An 18,257-nucleotide genomic window follows, 5' to 3' on the forward strand; every position below is an offset into this window, starting at 1 on the left:
CTCTGGAAACCACAATCTACTTTCTGTCTCTGTGGATTTGCTTAGTCTAGAAATTTTATATAAATGGAAGTATACAACATTTGGCATTTTGTGAATGGCTTCTTTCATTTAGCCTAATGTTTTCAAGGTTCATCCATTTTGTAACATGTATCAGTGCTCCATTGCTATTACTATTATTTTATTATATGGATATACCATATTTTATTTATCCATTCTTCACTTGGTGAACATTTGGGTTGTTTCTACTTTTTGGGTTTATGAACAATACTTCTCTGAACATTTTTCTACAAGTTGCATGGACATGTATTTTCAATCCTCATGAGTATATACCTAGTAGCAGAATTGCTATATCATGTGATCACTCTATTACGTACATTTTGAAGAGCTGCTGAACTATTTTCCAAAGTGGCACAATGACTAAGAAAACCAGAACTTGACAACATTTAAAGCTGTAAAAGCAGATTTTATTCAGGACCGTTGCAGGAGGGTAAAAGAGACCCCACTACAGAACTGAGCTCGGTTCTGAGTACAAGGAAAAGTAGGGGTTTTTATAGCTGGGAAGCAGGGTGGGTAGGTATGTGTCAGTGGATTGAAAATTACTGAGAAGATAAAATGACCTAAAAGATTCTGGCTGAATGTGGGCCAGAGTGATTAGCTATCCCCTGGGGGATGGTTGGGGTTGGGGAATTTGGTCACATTTTGAGGGTGACCAGAAGGGTGGGAGATTGTGGCTAAAGATTTTTGCAAAGATGGACACAAAGTTTAAAAGTTGAGACCCACTTGGGAAGAGGATTTTGAGGAGCCTGACTAAAGTTTGGTTAAAGACACGTACATTCTTTGTCATACCCAAAACAGACAATTCAGCTACAGTGCTTTGTCTCAACTTTATTAGCAAGGATGCTTCCCTTAAATTCTCTTAAATTCTGCACAGTGACATTTCATTCTGCATCCAGTGGATATTTGTTGACATGGTGTTAGCTGAGCTGGGATATAGCCTGTGGAGAAATTTCATGAGGCTGGCAAAGCTCTTGTTATTTTCTATCTCATGCTTACGTATTAGTGTTTTGTTGAGTTTTCTTTTTCTTTTATTTTTTTTACGTCGACACAGAAAGATTTGGCAGGTCTGATAATTTAGGCCTCTGGAAACCTCAGTTATGCTATAAAGAGTAAAGAGCAACATCGTATGTTATTGTAGGGTTCACAGTTTAGGATACTTGGTCTTATTTTGGTAAATTACTATTTCTATTATAAATGCACATTTCAAAAATAATGAATTATATATTTTTCTTCTTTTTTTTTCTTTTTCACTGTTCTTTTATAAGAAGCATTTCATTTGCATGTCTTAAGGTAGGTAGTGGCTCCAATCTAGCACTAAGTTGTTTTTATTACTATTATATTATTCCACTTACCGAAGTACAGAGTAATTTGTTTACAAATGAACTAGCAATGGCTAAGAATGGTTTAAACTTTCTCACAAATTGTTTCATCCTACGTTTTTCTACTTTACCACCACCTATCTGCAATAATGTTACACATCTTCAATTAATGCAAATTCAAAGTTATTTTTATAATGGAGCAGCACTCCTGAAAATAATTGGCTGTCTTGGGGAGTTGGGAATCCAGAGTTGTTCCTTACTCTATTAGAAAAATGAAAGCCTCCTTTTAGTGACTAAAACAGAGCTTCCTAACCTTCACCAAGGTTAACTGCATCCTTTTCTGTGGAGTGAGCAGCTAACGTGGTGTGCCAGCTCTGATTGTATAGGCTTTTATCACAGGAAGTAGATTCAAATGATTGTAATTGCTTGGGTTACATTAATATTCATGGCACATGCCTCTTACCTTACATGGCACTCATTCTCTGTGTATTTAATTAATATGCCATTTTGCCTTTCATTTTGGCGCGGGGAGCCATGATTTTAGAGGGTGTGAAACAGCGAGCAGCTGGGGAAAGAATGAATACCCAGAACCCAGTGCCAGGATTAACATACTGATGCAGATATTCTGAGAAGGGATCTTTTGAGGCAGGTTAAAAGGAAATGCCAAGTGGAAGCAAAGCCGACCTTGCACTAGCACGTGATACTAGTCAAGGAGGCGCTTGGCCTCACTCTGCTGCATTTTGCTCTTGGATTGCCAGCTGCTTCAAGCCAGCTGCTTCAGCACAGCTCAAATGAAGGAAAGAATATTCACTATATATTTTGTATTTGAAAATCTGCTGATAATTTCAAAAGCTTAGAATGTTGACAGTAGCCTGTAGACGAAAATTTAAAACTTAATGATCAAAAAGGAAAATATATCCTTCCTCCCTTTGCAGAATTATTTTTAAAAGATTGTGGCTTGCCTGTTTGGACAATTTTCAGAAGACAGGGGGAAAACATTTTTTACTTTTTATTATAATATGATTAGATATAATGGAATTTAGTAAGTACATTGCAACAATGAATTTAATTGGGCATACAGTATAACTATTTTAAGTTTTCTGCATGTAGATTTTGCAGAAAGAGGAAGTAAATACTGGAATTTAAATGCCATTTTCCAATGGACATTCCAAATAGGAGCTTGAGATGTAATTCATTTTTTCGCCTGTACTGTCAATTGTCCCCTTACATCATAAACTTGATGTCTAGCAAGAGACAATATCACTCCTTTTTGTGTTCCTTTGGTTGATTGTTAACTGGAAGATCCCCCTAACTTGTTACTTCCTGTGGAGACTTTGGGTGCTCATCAAGAAACAAGTACTTAAGAGCTTTAGTAATTGATATGAACCCACCAGGTGCCTGTAGAAGCACAGTTTGGTTTATGGGTTACCAGAGTGCCCCTGTTGAGCTTTGCCCCAGGTCCTACTGTATATTTTAGGCTCTTCACTTCAGTTTGGTGCTTCTCAAAAGCCCTAGAGACAGAGATGGGAATGGATGCCCTTGGCAGCTGGACCACAGGCAAAAGCAGCTCACTGCTGAAACACTATACCCTTGAAGTCCTTTTAAATTAGCTTAATTTTGCACTTTACCCTGCAATATATTCATGATTACTTTAATACAGTTAATTTTCTAATCACCAAATGAAATTGATGCTCTAGGAAGGCATGGCATGTTTAAATTGGGGCTTCTTGATGTTTTATGTACCTGCACTGGAGAATCATGGACTTTAGCGTGGCTTTAGGGGAAATTCTTTTAGTCCTTTCTTTGAAATGGACCTGATAGATACAAATGACTTTCAGGACATTTGGTGATAGAATTTGGTTAATTAGCAGCTTGTTTCAGCTTTCTACTCTGAGTGTTGTGAAAAGAGGCCATACTTAAAGTTCAATGAGTTCAAGACCTGGTTCATTATTAATTTGTGATGTTGTACAAATTATTAACATCTTCAGGCCTGTTTCTCATCTGTACAATGAGGTGATGAACCATAAAATATAAAGCACCATTTTCCAAATTACATTTTGTGAATGATTACTTGCAAAAGGTATTCTAAGGGTGGTTGTCAGGCAATAGGAGGAGAGGGAAATGGAGAGTTGTGATTTAAAGGGTGTAAAGTTTCAGTTTTGCAAGATGAGAAAGTTCTGGAGATTGGTTGCACAACAATGTGAGCATATTTAGCAGTAGTAAATTGTACACTTAAAAATGATTAAGATGGTAAATTTTATGTTATGTACATTTTACGTGCATTTCACCACCATTTAAAAAACTATATTCTAAAAGCTCCATCTTTAAATAAATATTAATTTGTATTACACCCTCCTGCTGGAGAATGACACTGCATTCAACATATCCAAATGTCTTAGACATCCTGCACTTAAAAAAAAAAAACAACTTTTAAACTTTAATCCAGTATTTCTCAAATTCCTTCTCCCAATTAATTTAACATCTCTTAATGTTCTATGGAACTTACACTTGAAGGAGTCCCATTTGGGAAAAAGTTATCTGGGGTCTTTCCAGTTCAAACATGTTTTTATTCTTCAAAGACACCGTGTGGGCTATGCCAAAGTAAGATATTTGATACAGATTAATTCAGGCCTTCCCAGCCTTTTCCATTATCATGGCACGTATAGAAAGTAATGTTTGCATGGCACACTGGGGTAAACCGACAAGGTGGCTTAGGGCTGAGGAGCACAGTAACTCAGTTACACCCTTGGATAAAGATCTGTAACCAGGTGTTTACAAAGTTATCACTGAGGAAGCTGCGTGACATAGCTTGTTCTCCAGATGTCATTAGTTAGCATGTTTGGTCTGTCAGAGAAGCATTAGAGGCAGATCATACAAAACTCTATGCTATTTGGTTTGCCTTGGCAGCAATTTATTTTCCACTTTAGAGGAACCAGAAACTCTTCTGATTACATATGGCTGTGGATATTACTGGTCATTAGACCTAACTGGCAATCCCTCGTGGTATGAGAGTGAGGGATAAGAGGTTTCCAGGAGGATAATACTCTTCCACAGTCTATTTAATATACTCAAGTAATGAATTCAGCAGCCTCCTATTTTTAAAGCGAGAGCATATATCCTAATGTTGTAAGCAGAATAATTCTCATTTAATGGGGGAAATTTTTTTCAACTTCACATTTCTTAGAGGATCAAGTATTTGGTGTAGTAATAGGTATTGGATGTGGGGAGAAAAGGATGCATTTTTCTCCCCACATCCAATACATTCTTAAAAGAAATATAGCATAGATCAGTAAGTGAGATCAACATTTTTTTATGCTTCAGGCCTTTTTCTGAAGTCATCTTCAGCCCTTTCTCTCCACTCTATTCCTCAGTTAGTATCATTCTATAGTGTCACATCTTCTGAATGGCTTACTTAAAGATTCTAGACTGATGGAAAAACAAACAAACAAACAAACAAGAAATGGATTAGATTTGACAGTGGCCTACATCATTGTTCAGTTAGTATTTTTATTCAGCTCACCTGGAAACTAAGCAATCACGATCCACTTAGTAACAGATGTTTTGATTTCAGACCTGCCAGGTCTTCCCCAGATTATCTTTTGTACTTACTGTCATTTTCCCCTTAAAACAACTTTTTTTGGTCTTAGTCTTTACTGTCTTCTCTGAGAATCCTATTAGAGTTTAAGACTTAAAACCAGATGTAGAACTACATCCTTGCTTAGTGTCAGGGAGCCACTGTGAAATCCCATTGACAACCTACTCTGGGCTTTAGAGCCAGAAGTTTAATTACCACCTATTGAGCAAGTTTGATTTGTCACTTCTTGGGTTCTGGCCAGGCAGAGCTAATTCCTCCTAGCAGAGCAAGGCTGGTGGGCAGAAGCCAGAATTGAGAAAGTGATGCAGTCACTTCAGCTTGTCCAGCTTCAGGCGTGGATGAAGGGAGTTAAGTGTGCCAGATTAAGTCCAAAGTGGCACACAAACATGAGGGGCAATAGGGGCACCTGGTAAGCCACAGCAAGAGGGAGTCTGCAACAAAGAGGGGGAGCGTGGTGACCAGCAAGGAGCAAGGGCTTGCAATTTTCAGAAATCCAGGCAAGCTGTGCTGGCACCAGACAGGAAACATTGAGGCTGGGCTTCAGTCAGAGGCTGGCTTCAGCCTTTGAAGAAGACTGACTGGGGATATTAAGCAGTTACTGGAATGAGACCTGTAAAAAAGGCAGAAGAAAATCAGTAATAACAACTGAAGAAATCAGTAGACTATTTAACCACATCCGTAGGCCTCTACACAATCTAATACTGTGGAGTATTAAATGAATGAGATAGATTTAGAAATAAAAAACCATCCATGGTATATTAAGGAAAATTCAAATCATAGTATATTACATAATATGTTAGTGAAAGGAACTTTGGGACATGATAATGTAGAACTCTGTTCAGATGAATGATACAAACACCTTAGGCATACTTTATAGGGACAGATTTACTTTGTTTGCCTTTTGTTTTCATCCGTATATCCTGAGGAAGGTCCACAATTATTGAATAATAACTGCCTAAAGTGGCAAAATGTCTCTGGTACTCCTGAAAAGAGGCAGCTTATTGTGGAGGGGGCATTGTGAGTGGTTAGGGGCACAAACTTTGGATCCCAACTACCCGGGTTTAAATCTTGTTTCTACTATGGACTACTCGTATGATTCTGAGTAAGTCCTTAACTTCTCTATACCTGTTACCCCATCTGTAAAAGGGGGACAGTAGTAGTACATACCTCAGAGGGTAGTTATGAGAATTGAGTAATAATAATATTTTAAAAATCTGTGGAAAAGTATCTGGCCTATAATTAGCCCTATAAATGTTTGTTAAGCAAATACACAAATAAAATACGTACTTTCCCAGCTTCCAGGAATCAGGAACTAACCTTAGACTTTGCATCTCATGTGGGTATTGTTCTCATGGAACATTGAACATTTCTTAAAGTATTGTTTTAAGCACTGTGGAAAAAATGATCGTTAAAATTGTTAGCAGATCATGGAATTGGATTTTTGACCTCAATCCTTTTAAAATTAAGGAAAAAATTACACTAGTTACTTTAAACTGGCTATTCTGTATGTTTATACTCCAGCGATATAGAAAGTAGATATTGTTATATGATTTCCTAGATACAATTAATCTAGGCTGGGCATGGTGGCTCACACGTGTATTCCCAGCACTTTGGGAGGCCAAGGCGGGTGGATCACTTGAGGCCAGGAGTTCGAGATTGGCCAACATGGTGAAACCCTGTCTCTACTAAAAATACAAAAATTATCCAGATGTGATGGCTACTTGGTTGGGAGGTTGAGGCAGGAGAATCACTTGAACCCAGGAGGCGGAGGTTGTGTGAACTGAGATTGCCCACTGCACTCCAGCCTGGGCAATAGAGTGAGACCCTCTCTCAAAAACAAGCTACTATCTTGTTTAGATAGCAGATCTTGTCCCCCTCATAGAGTGCTTTGGCAGTTAGGAAAAGTAAATCACACTGAAACTGTTTATGGCGACCCCCCTCACCTCACACTGAGCTAGTTAGACAGAAGATAATGCAATTTACAAATATCTGTGGGTGGCCAGGCCTGATTAGTACATGTAAAAGAAAAGTCATTAGATACACTGTGACTTCAAATAATGAGGCAGGGTAATAGGGTTTGTTTTAATAAGATTTTGAGAGATTAAACCTCCTAAATCTTTGTAATTCTGTCAGGTAAAGTTAAGCAAACCAGCACTCCACAACATAAACAATGGTGTTCTATTTAGAACCCCTGCAAAATTAGATGTGATTGACTTCTCCTAAGACATTGAGCTGTAGTTAGTTGACATGTTTGTTTGCTAGTAAGTAGTGGTGCTATGGTGAATAATGCCCTTTTTGCATTTGTACTCTTTTTGGTACAGATATACAGTCTCATAGAATAATTTCAAATTAATTAGTATTGCAGCTGAACTATGTGATGCTATCACAATTTGGGTTAGTGGATGAATTTAGTAATTTTGGGTGCCATTCATCCTTTCTAGCTTAAATCCAATAACTAAATATTTAAAAACTTTCTTTTGTTGATAAAGGTGATACCAATGGTATGCTAATATGGTGAGGATAATTTCTATCCCTTCCTAAGGATTTTTGTGAGGAATAAAGATGAAAATAATTACTCTAAAACATACTGCAAAAAATCTATTAAAATATATCCTATTCATGAAAATTTATATTAATGACCAGTATCCTTAATGTTACTTAAGTTCATAAGCACTCATAGTTCAAAGGTTTATTTTTTTCTTATTTTGAATATATATTATAACCACTGAACTCAACATAGTGACAATTTTTACTTTGTTTCATGGTGGAAGTTGTATCTAAAGAAGTAAAGGAGTGGAGGTATGTAGAGAAGGATTAGAATGGGAGGTAGAGCTAGATAATGTAGGGGCTATACGTTTCTTTGCTCCCAAATTAAGATATTTGGACTAACTGTAAGATTAAGAAGTTCAGCCTCTCAGCACAGCCCATTGTTTCCCTGCCATCTACTCCTCTGGATGTCGAGAAGTAAGGGAAGGAAAGATGTGTTTCTTTGCTCTCCTCCACATTGTACTTTTTCCTGCTCCCAGGCCTGAACCAGTGTGAAAAAAGACAGCTGGAGAACATACATCCTCATCTCCCTGCCTTTAGAGTTTTCTAGAACAGTTGCTTCATAAATTGCAGGGGATTCCCATAACTCAGTAATTTATCCTGATCTTCCTTAAAAATGAGAGAATTTCAAGATATCTTACTTTGAAACCAATTGCCCCATAGGCTGTTCTTTTTGATAGACCTAGAAATTGACCCTTCTGGCATTAAAAATGTTGAAACATATTTGATTTCTCTGAGTTCCTTCCTCAGGAAACAACCTTTAGGCCTCTCACAAAAAGTATCAAAGAACTGAAACCACATCACTGCACCATATGCCAAGAGATCCCCTCATTCACCATGTTTGCTTCTTTGCCCCTCTCAACTTCCTGGTTTTTTACACATTGTTACGTTGCTTACCTGCTATATATACCCCTGATTTTAGTCAGTCAGGGAGATGGATTTGAGAGTGAGCTCCCATCTCCTCAGTTACAGCACCTGATTAAAGCCTTCTTCCTTGGCAATACTTGCCACCTTAGTGATTGACTTTCTGTGTGGCGCGCAGCAGGACCTAGACCAAACCTCTGGTGCTTCAGTAACAATTTAAAAAATAGATTATGGATTATAAAACAAAGGTACAGAAAGTATCTTGATAAATCTTTGGTGAAACTGAAAGTAGATTTTTCATTTCCAGATTATCAATTTGGGATTTAGCTAATCAGGATACCTTAAATTTACAAATTAGTCAATCCATATGTGTATGTATACACATACACCCAAAACTTCTTAGTATTTCTCACTACTGAGGCAGGATATTTCCTTGATGCCTTCGTGGGACTTGCGACAGGGGTACCTTGTTTGCTCAGCCCGCTGCTTTCAACTCCTCATGGGAGGGAGTGTGCGAGCAAACGAGGCAGGAACTTAAGTGCACGAGCGCTGGAGTCTGCTGTCCCCTTGAGCACCAGCAGGATCAAACTCCGCTCAGACCCATTGCGTTCCACCCCTTGTGGGAGGTGAGTGGGTACAGGAGCTGGAGCGAGCACTTTTGGGCACTGGCAGGAGCGAACTCTGTGCAGGCCCTGCGGCAGCATCCCGGCAGGGTCCCTGCGGCAGCATCCCGGCAGCGTCCCTGCGGCAGCATCCCGGCAGCGTCCCTGCGGCAGCATCCCGGCAGCGTCCCTGCGACTCCTGAAGCCCCAGGAGGCATGTTATAGAGCCCTTTTAGCTCTGCCATCCATGGATGGCTTGAGTGTTAACAGCTCAGAGGGCCCTCCACCCTTTCACGTGAGGTGGCTGTTCTCTGCCAGTGAGGGCAAAGGGCCAGTGTATCAGCCTTTTGTATCTGCACTCATGGCTCCTGAGCTCTTGCCCGGCATCCAGGAGAAACAAGGTTACACGAACAAATTGGATGGTAAATGTGGGAAATTTTTCTTGAGCATGAAAGTGGCTCTCAGTGGAAAGGAGAGCTGAAAAGGGGACACGGGAGTAGGTAATCTTCTCCTGGAGTCTGGCTCTCTCCAGTCCGGTTCTTTTCCAAAGTTACATCCTCAAGCTGTGTCTCTGAAGTCAAGCCACTTCTCTCCGATGTCCAGCTGTAGTCTCTGCTGTCCAGCTGCTTCTCCTCTCTCTGCTGGCTGAGACTGGGGTTTTTATAGGCACAGGATGCAGGGTGGGGCAGACCATGGGCAGTTTAGGAAAAGGGAACATTTGAGTGGGAAAACAGGGATATAAGTTCTAACTTTGGGCCATGGTTTCAGGTTTTTCAGCTTGAGGGTGGAGCTTTGCCATGGACCTGCCCTTTTCTGCCCAGAATTTCTCTGCTTCCTGTCTCCATCATCAGGAATTCCTAGTGATTTATACATATTGTCTTATTATTTTCTATAACATCACTTAGAAGAAGGTAGAAGTATAACATGTAAGTCTATGACAGGGTATGGCTAGCACACAAATTTATTGAAGATCCTAAAGGACTGTCCTCAAACCAGAGAAAGAGTGACATTTAGGATTCCAGTAACTTCTTTTATGCTACTGCAGACATTGTGTTAAATAGGTGTTATAACGCAAGCCATAATAGCTCCAGATGAGAATTTCATTAAATTTAACCATTTAGAATGGATAATATGTTGTAGTAGTAATAATAGTTATTATAGGCAGCATGTGGGTTTGCCTCATTTTAAGCAAACCTGAAAAAAATGCATATATTATCAAATTTTTGGATTTTTGCCAATGTAATCAGTGTGGGTTTGAGTTCTGTTGTGAAAGAGGTATTGATTTCTTTCTTTTTCTTTTTTCTTTCTTTCTTTTTTTTTTTTTTTTTAGACAGGGTCTTGCTCTGTCACCCAGTCTGGAATGTGATATTGATTTCTCAGAACTCTATTTATTAGTGAGATTAGCCCTTTGTGATATGAGTTGCAAAAGTTTTTGGATCCCTCGCTTAAATGCTATGCTAGAGTAGTCATTAGAGATTTGTCATTTGTCTTAGAGGTGAAAAGAGCCTTGTAGTCCAAATCTCTCAATCTATAGATAAGAAAAATTGACCCAGAGACATTAAGCTGTTAGCCCAAGAGAGAGCAAATCTGATCCCTAAATCTTTTCTAGGAAACAAGGTTCCACGTGGCTACAAGGGACTGAAGGAGAGGGAAGAACTCATAGTTGCAGCCATGTTCATGTAGTAGTTTTATACAACTGGCATCGAATCCAAAGCATAGCTTGTAACTCCTTGATGTTGAGAAGGTGCAGCTGGGCATTTTAACAGTTTAACAGTAGAATAGAAAAGCAAAGATTTCAAAAACTAGAACTATGTTTTTACAACCTTAGTTTTAGGAGCATTGCTGATTAGTTGCTAATTAATCCATCTGTCTGGTGAAACAGATTAGTAGCATTATTGGGTTATAATATAACCCAATAAGCATTGTGAATCCAAGTTAACATGTTACTTTCATTCTTTCTAATGTAATTATTATGCTATTATCAATTTGTTACCATGCAGTAATCATGCAGTTTTAAGTAACTGCTTAAAACCCAGAATGAGGCATAGAAATTTATGTCCAGCTGGACAGAGCTGAATGTCAGCTACATGGTAGCAAGATAGATGCTTTGCATCAGGGTCATTTCTACTGTTATAAAGCTTGAAAAAGAATAGAACAAAAAGAGTCATGGTTGTATGGATGTCTTTATGGGTGATAAAGTTTGAATTAGCATATGTAGGACATTCCAGTACAATTAATAACTACTCTGTTAGTTAATTGGTTGGGGTGAATTCTCTTTTAGTGTTTCATTTACCTTATAATTAGCTGTAACTCAGCAATTAAGTCATGACACCAGCCCACTGTGACACTGAAGGATGGAGGGTAGTCTTTGGGTGGGGGAGCATAGTGCTTGGATGCATTCTGCTCATATTAAATTAGACTTGTTGGCTTCCTAAGTGCCTCTCATTCTCTTTTAGGATTCTTGAATAAGTCTACGTGTTATTCATATATAGTCATAAATGCACTGAAACAAATGCCGTCTGCCCCATGAATCTGCAGGTTCCACATCTGCAGATTCAGTCAATGGCGTATTGAAAATAATTTTCTGAAAAAAATGCATGGTTGCCTCTATACTAAATATGTACAGCATTTGTTTTTTACTCATTATTCCCTAAACAATACAGTAAAACAATTATTTATGTAGCATTTATATTAGGTATTATAAGTAATCTAGATATGGTTTAAAGTATATAGGAGGATGTGCGTAAGTTATATGCAAACACTATGACATTTTATGTAACGGACTTGAGCATCCTCTGCTTTTGGGGTCCACAGGGTGAGGGGATTCCTAGAACCAGTCCTCTGTGGGCACGGAGGGACAACTATAATTTCATACAGGATTTTGTGATTGTAGTAAACAGTAAAAATTGTTTCATGTTCATGTACCATCTTTCTAAAACTAGAATTCAGATTACATATACATGTATGAATACTTTCTCTCATTGGTTCTTTTAGAAAAACTTTTTAAGATAGGAGGATTTTATTCTTGAGGTTGTTGTGGCTATTATTCTGTCAACTTATTCTTAAATGTCTTGTTTTAACTAAAATAAAACTGAATTAACAAAAATTCACCTAAATTCCTGCTTTAGAAAAAACAGCCTGTATTGGTTGTTTTTAAAGCTATATATGCTTTTATTTGTTACCAAAATAAAACAAGTGCGTTTAAAAATATTTAAGACTAGAGAGAATGGAAAAAGTGTGTAAAATAAAAGTTCCATGTAATTCTATCCTCCAAAGATAACTACTTAATGGGTTCTAGTTTTATGTCATGCTTTAGAAACCTTTTCTCCTGCTGATTAAAATACACCACTAGCGCATATGGTAGAACATTACAAGTCTGTAGTGAAGAAAAAAAATCACTCATAATTCTACCATTCAGAGGTGAGCACTACTGGAATGTTTGTCCTTCTATTTTTCAGTGATATATGTGTTACAGAAACTGTACTTATGTTTCTGTACCCATACAGAGAGCTAACGTATCATCTATACACTTTAAACAGAAGATGTTGAACTACACACACTTATGTAATTTGCTTTTTAAACTAAAATGGAGTGATCATTTTCCTGTCATTTGTAACTTGATTTTTAATGGCTGCATACAATTATATCATATAGAGATTTAATATTTAACCGTTTTTCTTGTTGTATATTTAGTTTTTTGTATTTTTTTGCTTTTGCAAATAATATATTTATAGATATATTTTTGCTGAATAACCTTGAAGATAAATACTTGTACATACCTATTATTATCTCCTTAGGTTAAATTCCCACGTGTAGTGATTTTTAAAGAATGACAAAAATATGCCCAATTCACATGTACGAACTTATGGGATTGATGAGTGTATGAGCAAGATCCCATCAGATTTTTAAAATGACTTTAGCAAGTAAATTTGAAGATTCCAAATTTCAGCCTTTTAATATAAATAGATAATCTTCTAGCCTTAAACATTCTGCATTTAGGTACTTAAATATTTTGGCAGAGTATGTGTTAATAATCACCACATTTGTGCAGAGGAAGCCTATTGTGCATATTTTAATACCACCTTTATTTATGTCACTGAATTTTCTATCCATTCATTGTTTGAAACTGTGTATATCACACCAAAATCCAAATCCAAAGTGAAAAACATAGTCAAACACAGGTGTTGTGGGATATACAGAAACAAGCAAAACTAGATTTTCTTGGAGAAAAAGGATATGATGACTTCCCAGGATGCTTTCAATTTCTTTCTTGTTTTTGGCTGACCTCACTCTAGGAAGAGAAAATAAATTATATTGGTTATTTTATTTCCAAATAAAAGCAAAAGAATTATAACTTATATTATAACTTAAAATGTAAATAAAAAATATAAAATAATATGACTTAAAATATAAAAGGGTATTACCTCAAATGTTGATTAAAACAATAGTTAGATGACTAGAATAAAATTTTGACTTTAAAATGTAGAAACTGTAATAGCTACTGTTTAGTGAGCTCATAGTAGGTACCTAACATGACCCCAAGAGCTTCTTCTCATTCTTACTAATCTTTATTAAGGCCAGGATAATAATATATGCATGGCAGGTCTGAATGCTTCAATTTTAAATGCTTCTCCAATTATTCATCTTTTTGGTGTTTTAGATCCAGGAAACCTTTGAATGCCTCCCCACAATTTATTAAATTTTTTCAATGTGTTAATCATTTTCTTTACAATTTTTACAGAAATTATTTTAAGTGTGATTTGGCACGACCTGTAGCAGAAATTTTAATCATTTCATTAATCTTTTTACTACCATTGTTTATCTGAGACATAATGATTTTTCTGACTTCAGTGACACCTGGAATGAAACCAGTACTCTATGGTTTCAAGTAGTTTTTGTCTAAATGATTTTATTTTAGAATTTATGTTTTGCCAGAGTGAAATGAGCAATTCAGATGTAATAGGGAGTGACTGTACAGTAATGAGTTTCGTTTCTTGCTAGCTATTTTTATCCAAGGAATTGGTATTCTCTAAAATGACAATTGTAAAAAATGACTAAAATTATTTTTGAACCATTTTTATTTAGACTTGATATACCAGAGTTCCACTAGAGAAACAGAATCAGTAGGCTATGCACACATACACTGAGACAGAGAGAGAAAGAAAGAAAGAAAGAAAAGCAATGAGCTGGCTTCCAGGATTTTGGGGGCTGGCTAGCCAAGTCTGAAATGGGTAGGGCAGGTCATTAATCAGGAAGGGCAGGCTGGAACTCTTGAGTCTAAGCTGAAGCGGCTGTCTGCAGGTCAAATTTCTTTATCAGAGAAGCCTCAGCTCTGCTGTTAAGGCCTTCGAATGGATTGAACCAGGCCCACCCAGATTATCTAGGATAATCTTTACTTAAAGTCAATGGATTGTGTATTTTAATCACATCTACCAAATACCTTCACAGCAATACTTAGTGTTTGATTTAATAGCTAGGGGCTGTAGTCTACCCAAGTTGATACACAAAATCTCACCATCACTCTTGATATCTGAACTAGTTGAATGCTCATATAGAAACACCCACTTCATTAATAGGTAGTCATAATTTATCCATGAGAAAAACCATGTATTGTCTATGACTGCTTTCATGCTACAACAGCTGACTACTTAATGCTGGTACTAGTTTGGGCTATACACAGTTTGCACGTTACTAAAAGTAAAAATCTACCTTAGAAATACTAATATTTACCAGAGTTGAGAATATTGAAAAGAAGGTATGCTAGGCTACATTTAGGACTTTTATAAAGTTTTGAGGAATGGCAGCATCACTGGGATACTGATGACTTCCCAAATGATGTAATGGGGCAAACAGTCATTTAAAGCTTTGCTTCTTAAGCGGGGCTCATAACTCCCCTGAAATATATTCTTATTTTATTCAGCCATTAGTAGAAAATACCAGAGAAGCATTGCTCTTATTTAAGGTAAACCAGGGGTCAGCAAACTCTTTTCTGTAAAGAGCCAGTTAGTAAATATTTTCAGCTTTGCAGGCTGTACAGTTTGTTACACTATTTAACTCAGTTGTTGTAGCATGAAAGCAGTCATAGACAATACATGAACTAACAAGCATGGCTGTGTTTATAAAATGTATTTACTAACACAGGCAGTGGGCTGGATTTTGCCTGCAGGCTGCATTTTCCTATCCCTGATATAGACAGGTCTGGTGTATTGGTTTAATAGTCACTCTGCTTGTAATACCATACATATCTAGTGACAGGATGTATTTCAGCACAGTTTAGGAACTGGTCAACTATTGAACACCTTCCATTTTTCTGCTATTTTATTTTATTTCATTTTATTTTATGTTGAGGTGGAGTTTCACTCTTGTCACTCAGGCTGGAGTGCAATGGCATGATCTCGGCTCACTGTAGCCTCCACCTCCCAGTTTCAGGCGATTCTCTTGCTTCAGCTTCTGCAGTAGCAAGGATTATAGGCACCCACAACCACACCTGGCTAATTTACACACACACACATATATATATTTTATTTTTATTTTTGAGACAGAGTTTCGCTCTTGTCACCCAGGGTAAAGTGCAGTGTCACAGTCTTGGCTCTGCCTCTCTGGTTCAAGTGATTCTCCTGCCTCAGCTTCCCGAGTAGCTGAGATTACAGGAGCCTGCCACCATGCCCGGCTAATTTTTTGTATTTTTAGTAGGGACGAGATTTCACCATGTTGGCCAGGCTAGTCTCAAAACTCCTGACCTCTGGTAATCCACCTGCCTCAGCCTCCTAAAGTGCTGGGATTACAGCTGTGAGCCACTGCACCTGGCCACATTTCTCTGCTATTTTAATAAGAACATGGAATAGAATAAGTACAGGAATGGGGTTGTGTTCAATCTATCAGGGGATTAAAGCTATTATTTATAAAATTATTAGCACACAATATAGAGTTATATATTTTTATATATGATTGTGTAACATATGACTTGTCTATTAAATATGTATAATGAAGCATATTCTCTCAATTCTCAAGAAAGAAAAAAAAAAAGTAAGCATTCATGTTTGTTTTGTGGCTCAGCACAGAAGCTAGGCCAGGTGCAGAGATTTCCTTGTGAGCATATGGAGGCAGCACCGTAAGGCAAGCTGGTGGTTGCCAACTTCCTGGCTTTGGTTCCGTCTCCCATCTTCTCCTTATTAACAAGCGACAATAATCAGAGAAAAAGGAAGCTGAAGAATTATTTGAGCATATATGTAGACGACATAGGCATTTGGTAGAATATCATAGACATCCAAATACTTGAGTTTGAGATTCTGAATTTGGTAGCAAAAATGCTACTTTTTACTCTAACACTCTGTAGTCAATTATAGTTCAGGCACAGGCTAAGAAATCAGCAGATTTTCCAATTCTTAGAAAATGACCTAGGGAATAGCACTTACCATCTTTAGATATTAGTTTCTTCATCTGTTTTAGTAATGCCTTGTGTCAGTGATCTTTAAGCTGGAGCAGATCAATTCCCATGTATTAGAAAGATGACTCAGGTGGCAGTGTAGAGTTTGGGCTAGATTGAGTGCTGAGAGATGGCATCTAGGAGACAGGTTGGGGGGATATGATCATCCAGGTAAGAGAAAGGAAGATTGGACCACTGAGGTCAGCACAGATGGAAAGAAATGAACCTACTGGAAACACCTGTGAACACATGCTTGGGTACATGCTTTATGTGAACCCAGGGTGAGTAATGCTGTGGGATCCTTTCAGTGTAAGAAGCCCTTAGAACAATGGTTGGGAACTCAGGCTTCAGCACCGGTTGTACCTGAATTCATATCCAGGGTCTGCCACTGTCTATCTGCGTGACTTTGGACAAGTGACTTAAGTGATTTAATCTTCACTTTCTTTTCTCTAGACACAGGCAGGATAATAACACAAAATTGTGAAAATTTACTAAGACACAATGTAAAGCATTTAGCCCATTGCTGGTTGTTTTATGAAGATTCTATGAGTGTTTGCTGCTATTATTATTATTATTATTATTTGTGGGAGGAAGTAAAGTTCAAGTACCAATAATAATTTTCAACCATTACAAATTGTGATTATATGAAAGTTTTAAAAATTTCTCAGGAACCAGGGAGCATTCTATTTTTTATTCTAATCTGAGAATAAAATTATATTTTATGTTTTTACTTTTCTCAAAAGTGGTAGGAGCAAATCGATTTTAGGTTGTCACTTTTTCTGTTTCCAGGTTTTTAGAACAGTAGATACCTGTTCTCTGTAATTTGGTATGTCTATCTGTGTAATGCTTAAGTCAGTCCTGGTGGTTGTTCCTAAGAAAAAGAAAATAAGAGGCAAATACATATTGATTCTGTACAAAAAAAAGAAGAAAGGAAGGGGGAAAAACATCAAAAGTCACTAGTGCTCTGTGACAGAAGAGAAAAAGGTTATGTTTCATACTACATTGAGGTAGACTTTATGTTAAAAACATAATCTCACCAATACACTGCAAGTCGAATTGTTTTTGAAAATTTCTTTTCATCAGCTAAGTTCTTATTTTATTTTCTCTGCAGCTGTTGGTCTGTCTCATGTTACATTCCCATCATTTCTGTATCTGGTTTTGCCTGTGATGAAGCTGAGAAATGTCTCATTTTAATGGTTTCTGTGTTTTGTGTCTGTATGTTTTCCAGTTTTGGGGAGACATTTAAACCAGTAGTCGTGTCATCTCATGTAATGACATGTCTCTCTGCTTATTCTCCCTTCTGTTAGCAAACAATATTTATGGTTAGTGTCTGTGTGTATGTGTGCGATGACTATTTGCTATGCAGTTGCCTAAGCACTGTGAAACTCCACATATTCAATGGAGTGGTTTCTTTTTGTTTTTCTGCATGCTATCAAGTACTCTCAAAGTGTTCCTTCTGCTTTTTGCATCAAAGATAGCTGGAGGATAGAAAGGGACATTCTAGTAAATTCTACTTTCTAGCAAATTGTATATAGAGGATTTTCTTCCAGTAATGTTTTCCTCCCGATTTTTATGTAGAAAGCGTTTTGTTAAAATTCTGGAAATTAAACTCAGAAAGGAAATTAAAAGAAAAGGGAAAAATTGCATCAATTATGACAGATAAGAGGTTAATGTACTTACTAAGAGCTTTTATAAATTAGTGACATTCCAGTAGAAAAAAAGGCAAACAACACGAACCAGTAATTAAATTAAATTAAAAAAATTAAAGCATTACAAACTAGAGAAAATAGAATTTTAAGCCTAGCTTGTAATCAAAGAAATAACCAAACTTCCCTCCCCCCCTCCCC

The 18,257-nt window shown here is 37.3% G+C and overlaps 1 protein-coding gene and 1 long non-coding RNA gene across 5 annotated transcripts in view; one reads left to right on the top strand and one right to left on the bottom strand.

Moving 5' to 3' along the window:
* Positions 1 to 18,257, top strand: part of ST7 (suppression of tumorigenicity 7) — a 215,186-nt gene that overhangs the window by 51,524 nt on the left and 145,405 nt on the right. The gene's annotated exons all lie outside the window — the stretch shown is intronic.
* Positions 4,504 to 7,120, bottom strand: LOC105508515. The gene is made up of 4 exons (XR_001001287.1): positions 7,079 to 7,120; positions 6,259 to 6,361; positions 4,897 to 5,581; positions 4,504 to 4,802 (listed from the first exon to the last, which is right to left on the bottom strand). It is a non-coding gene; the product is annotated as an uncharacterized LOC105508515 (long non-coding RNA).

This window comes from Colobus angolensis, unplaced genomic scaffold (assembly GCF_000951035.1).
Source record: "Colobus angolensis palliatus isolate OR3802 unplaced genomic scaffold, Cang.pa_1.0 Scaffold163, whole genome shotgun sequence".
Lineage (NCBI taxonomy): Eukaryota > Metazoa > Chordata > Mammalia > Primates > Cercopithecidae > Colobus > Colobus angolensis.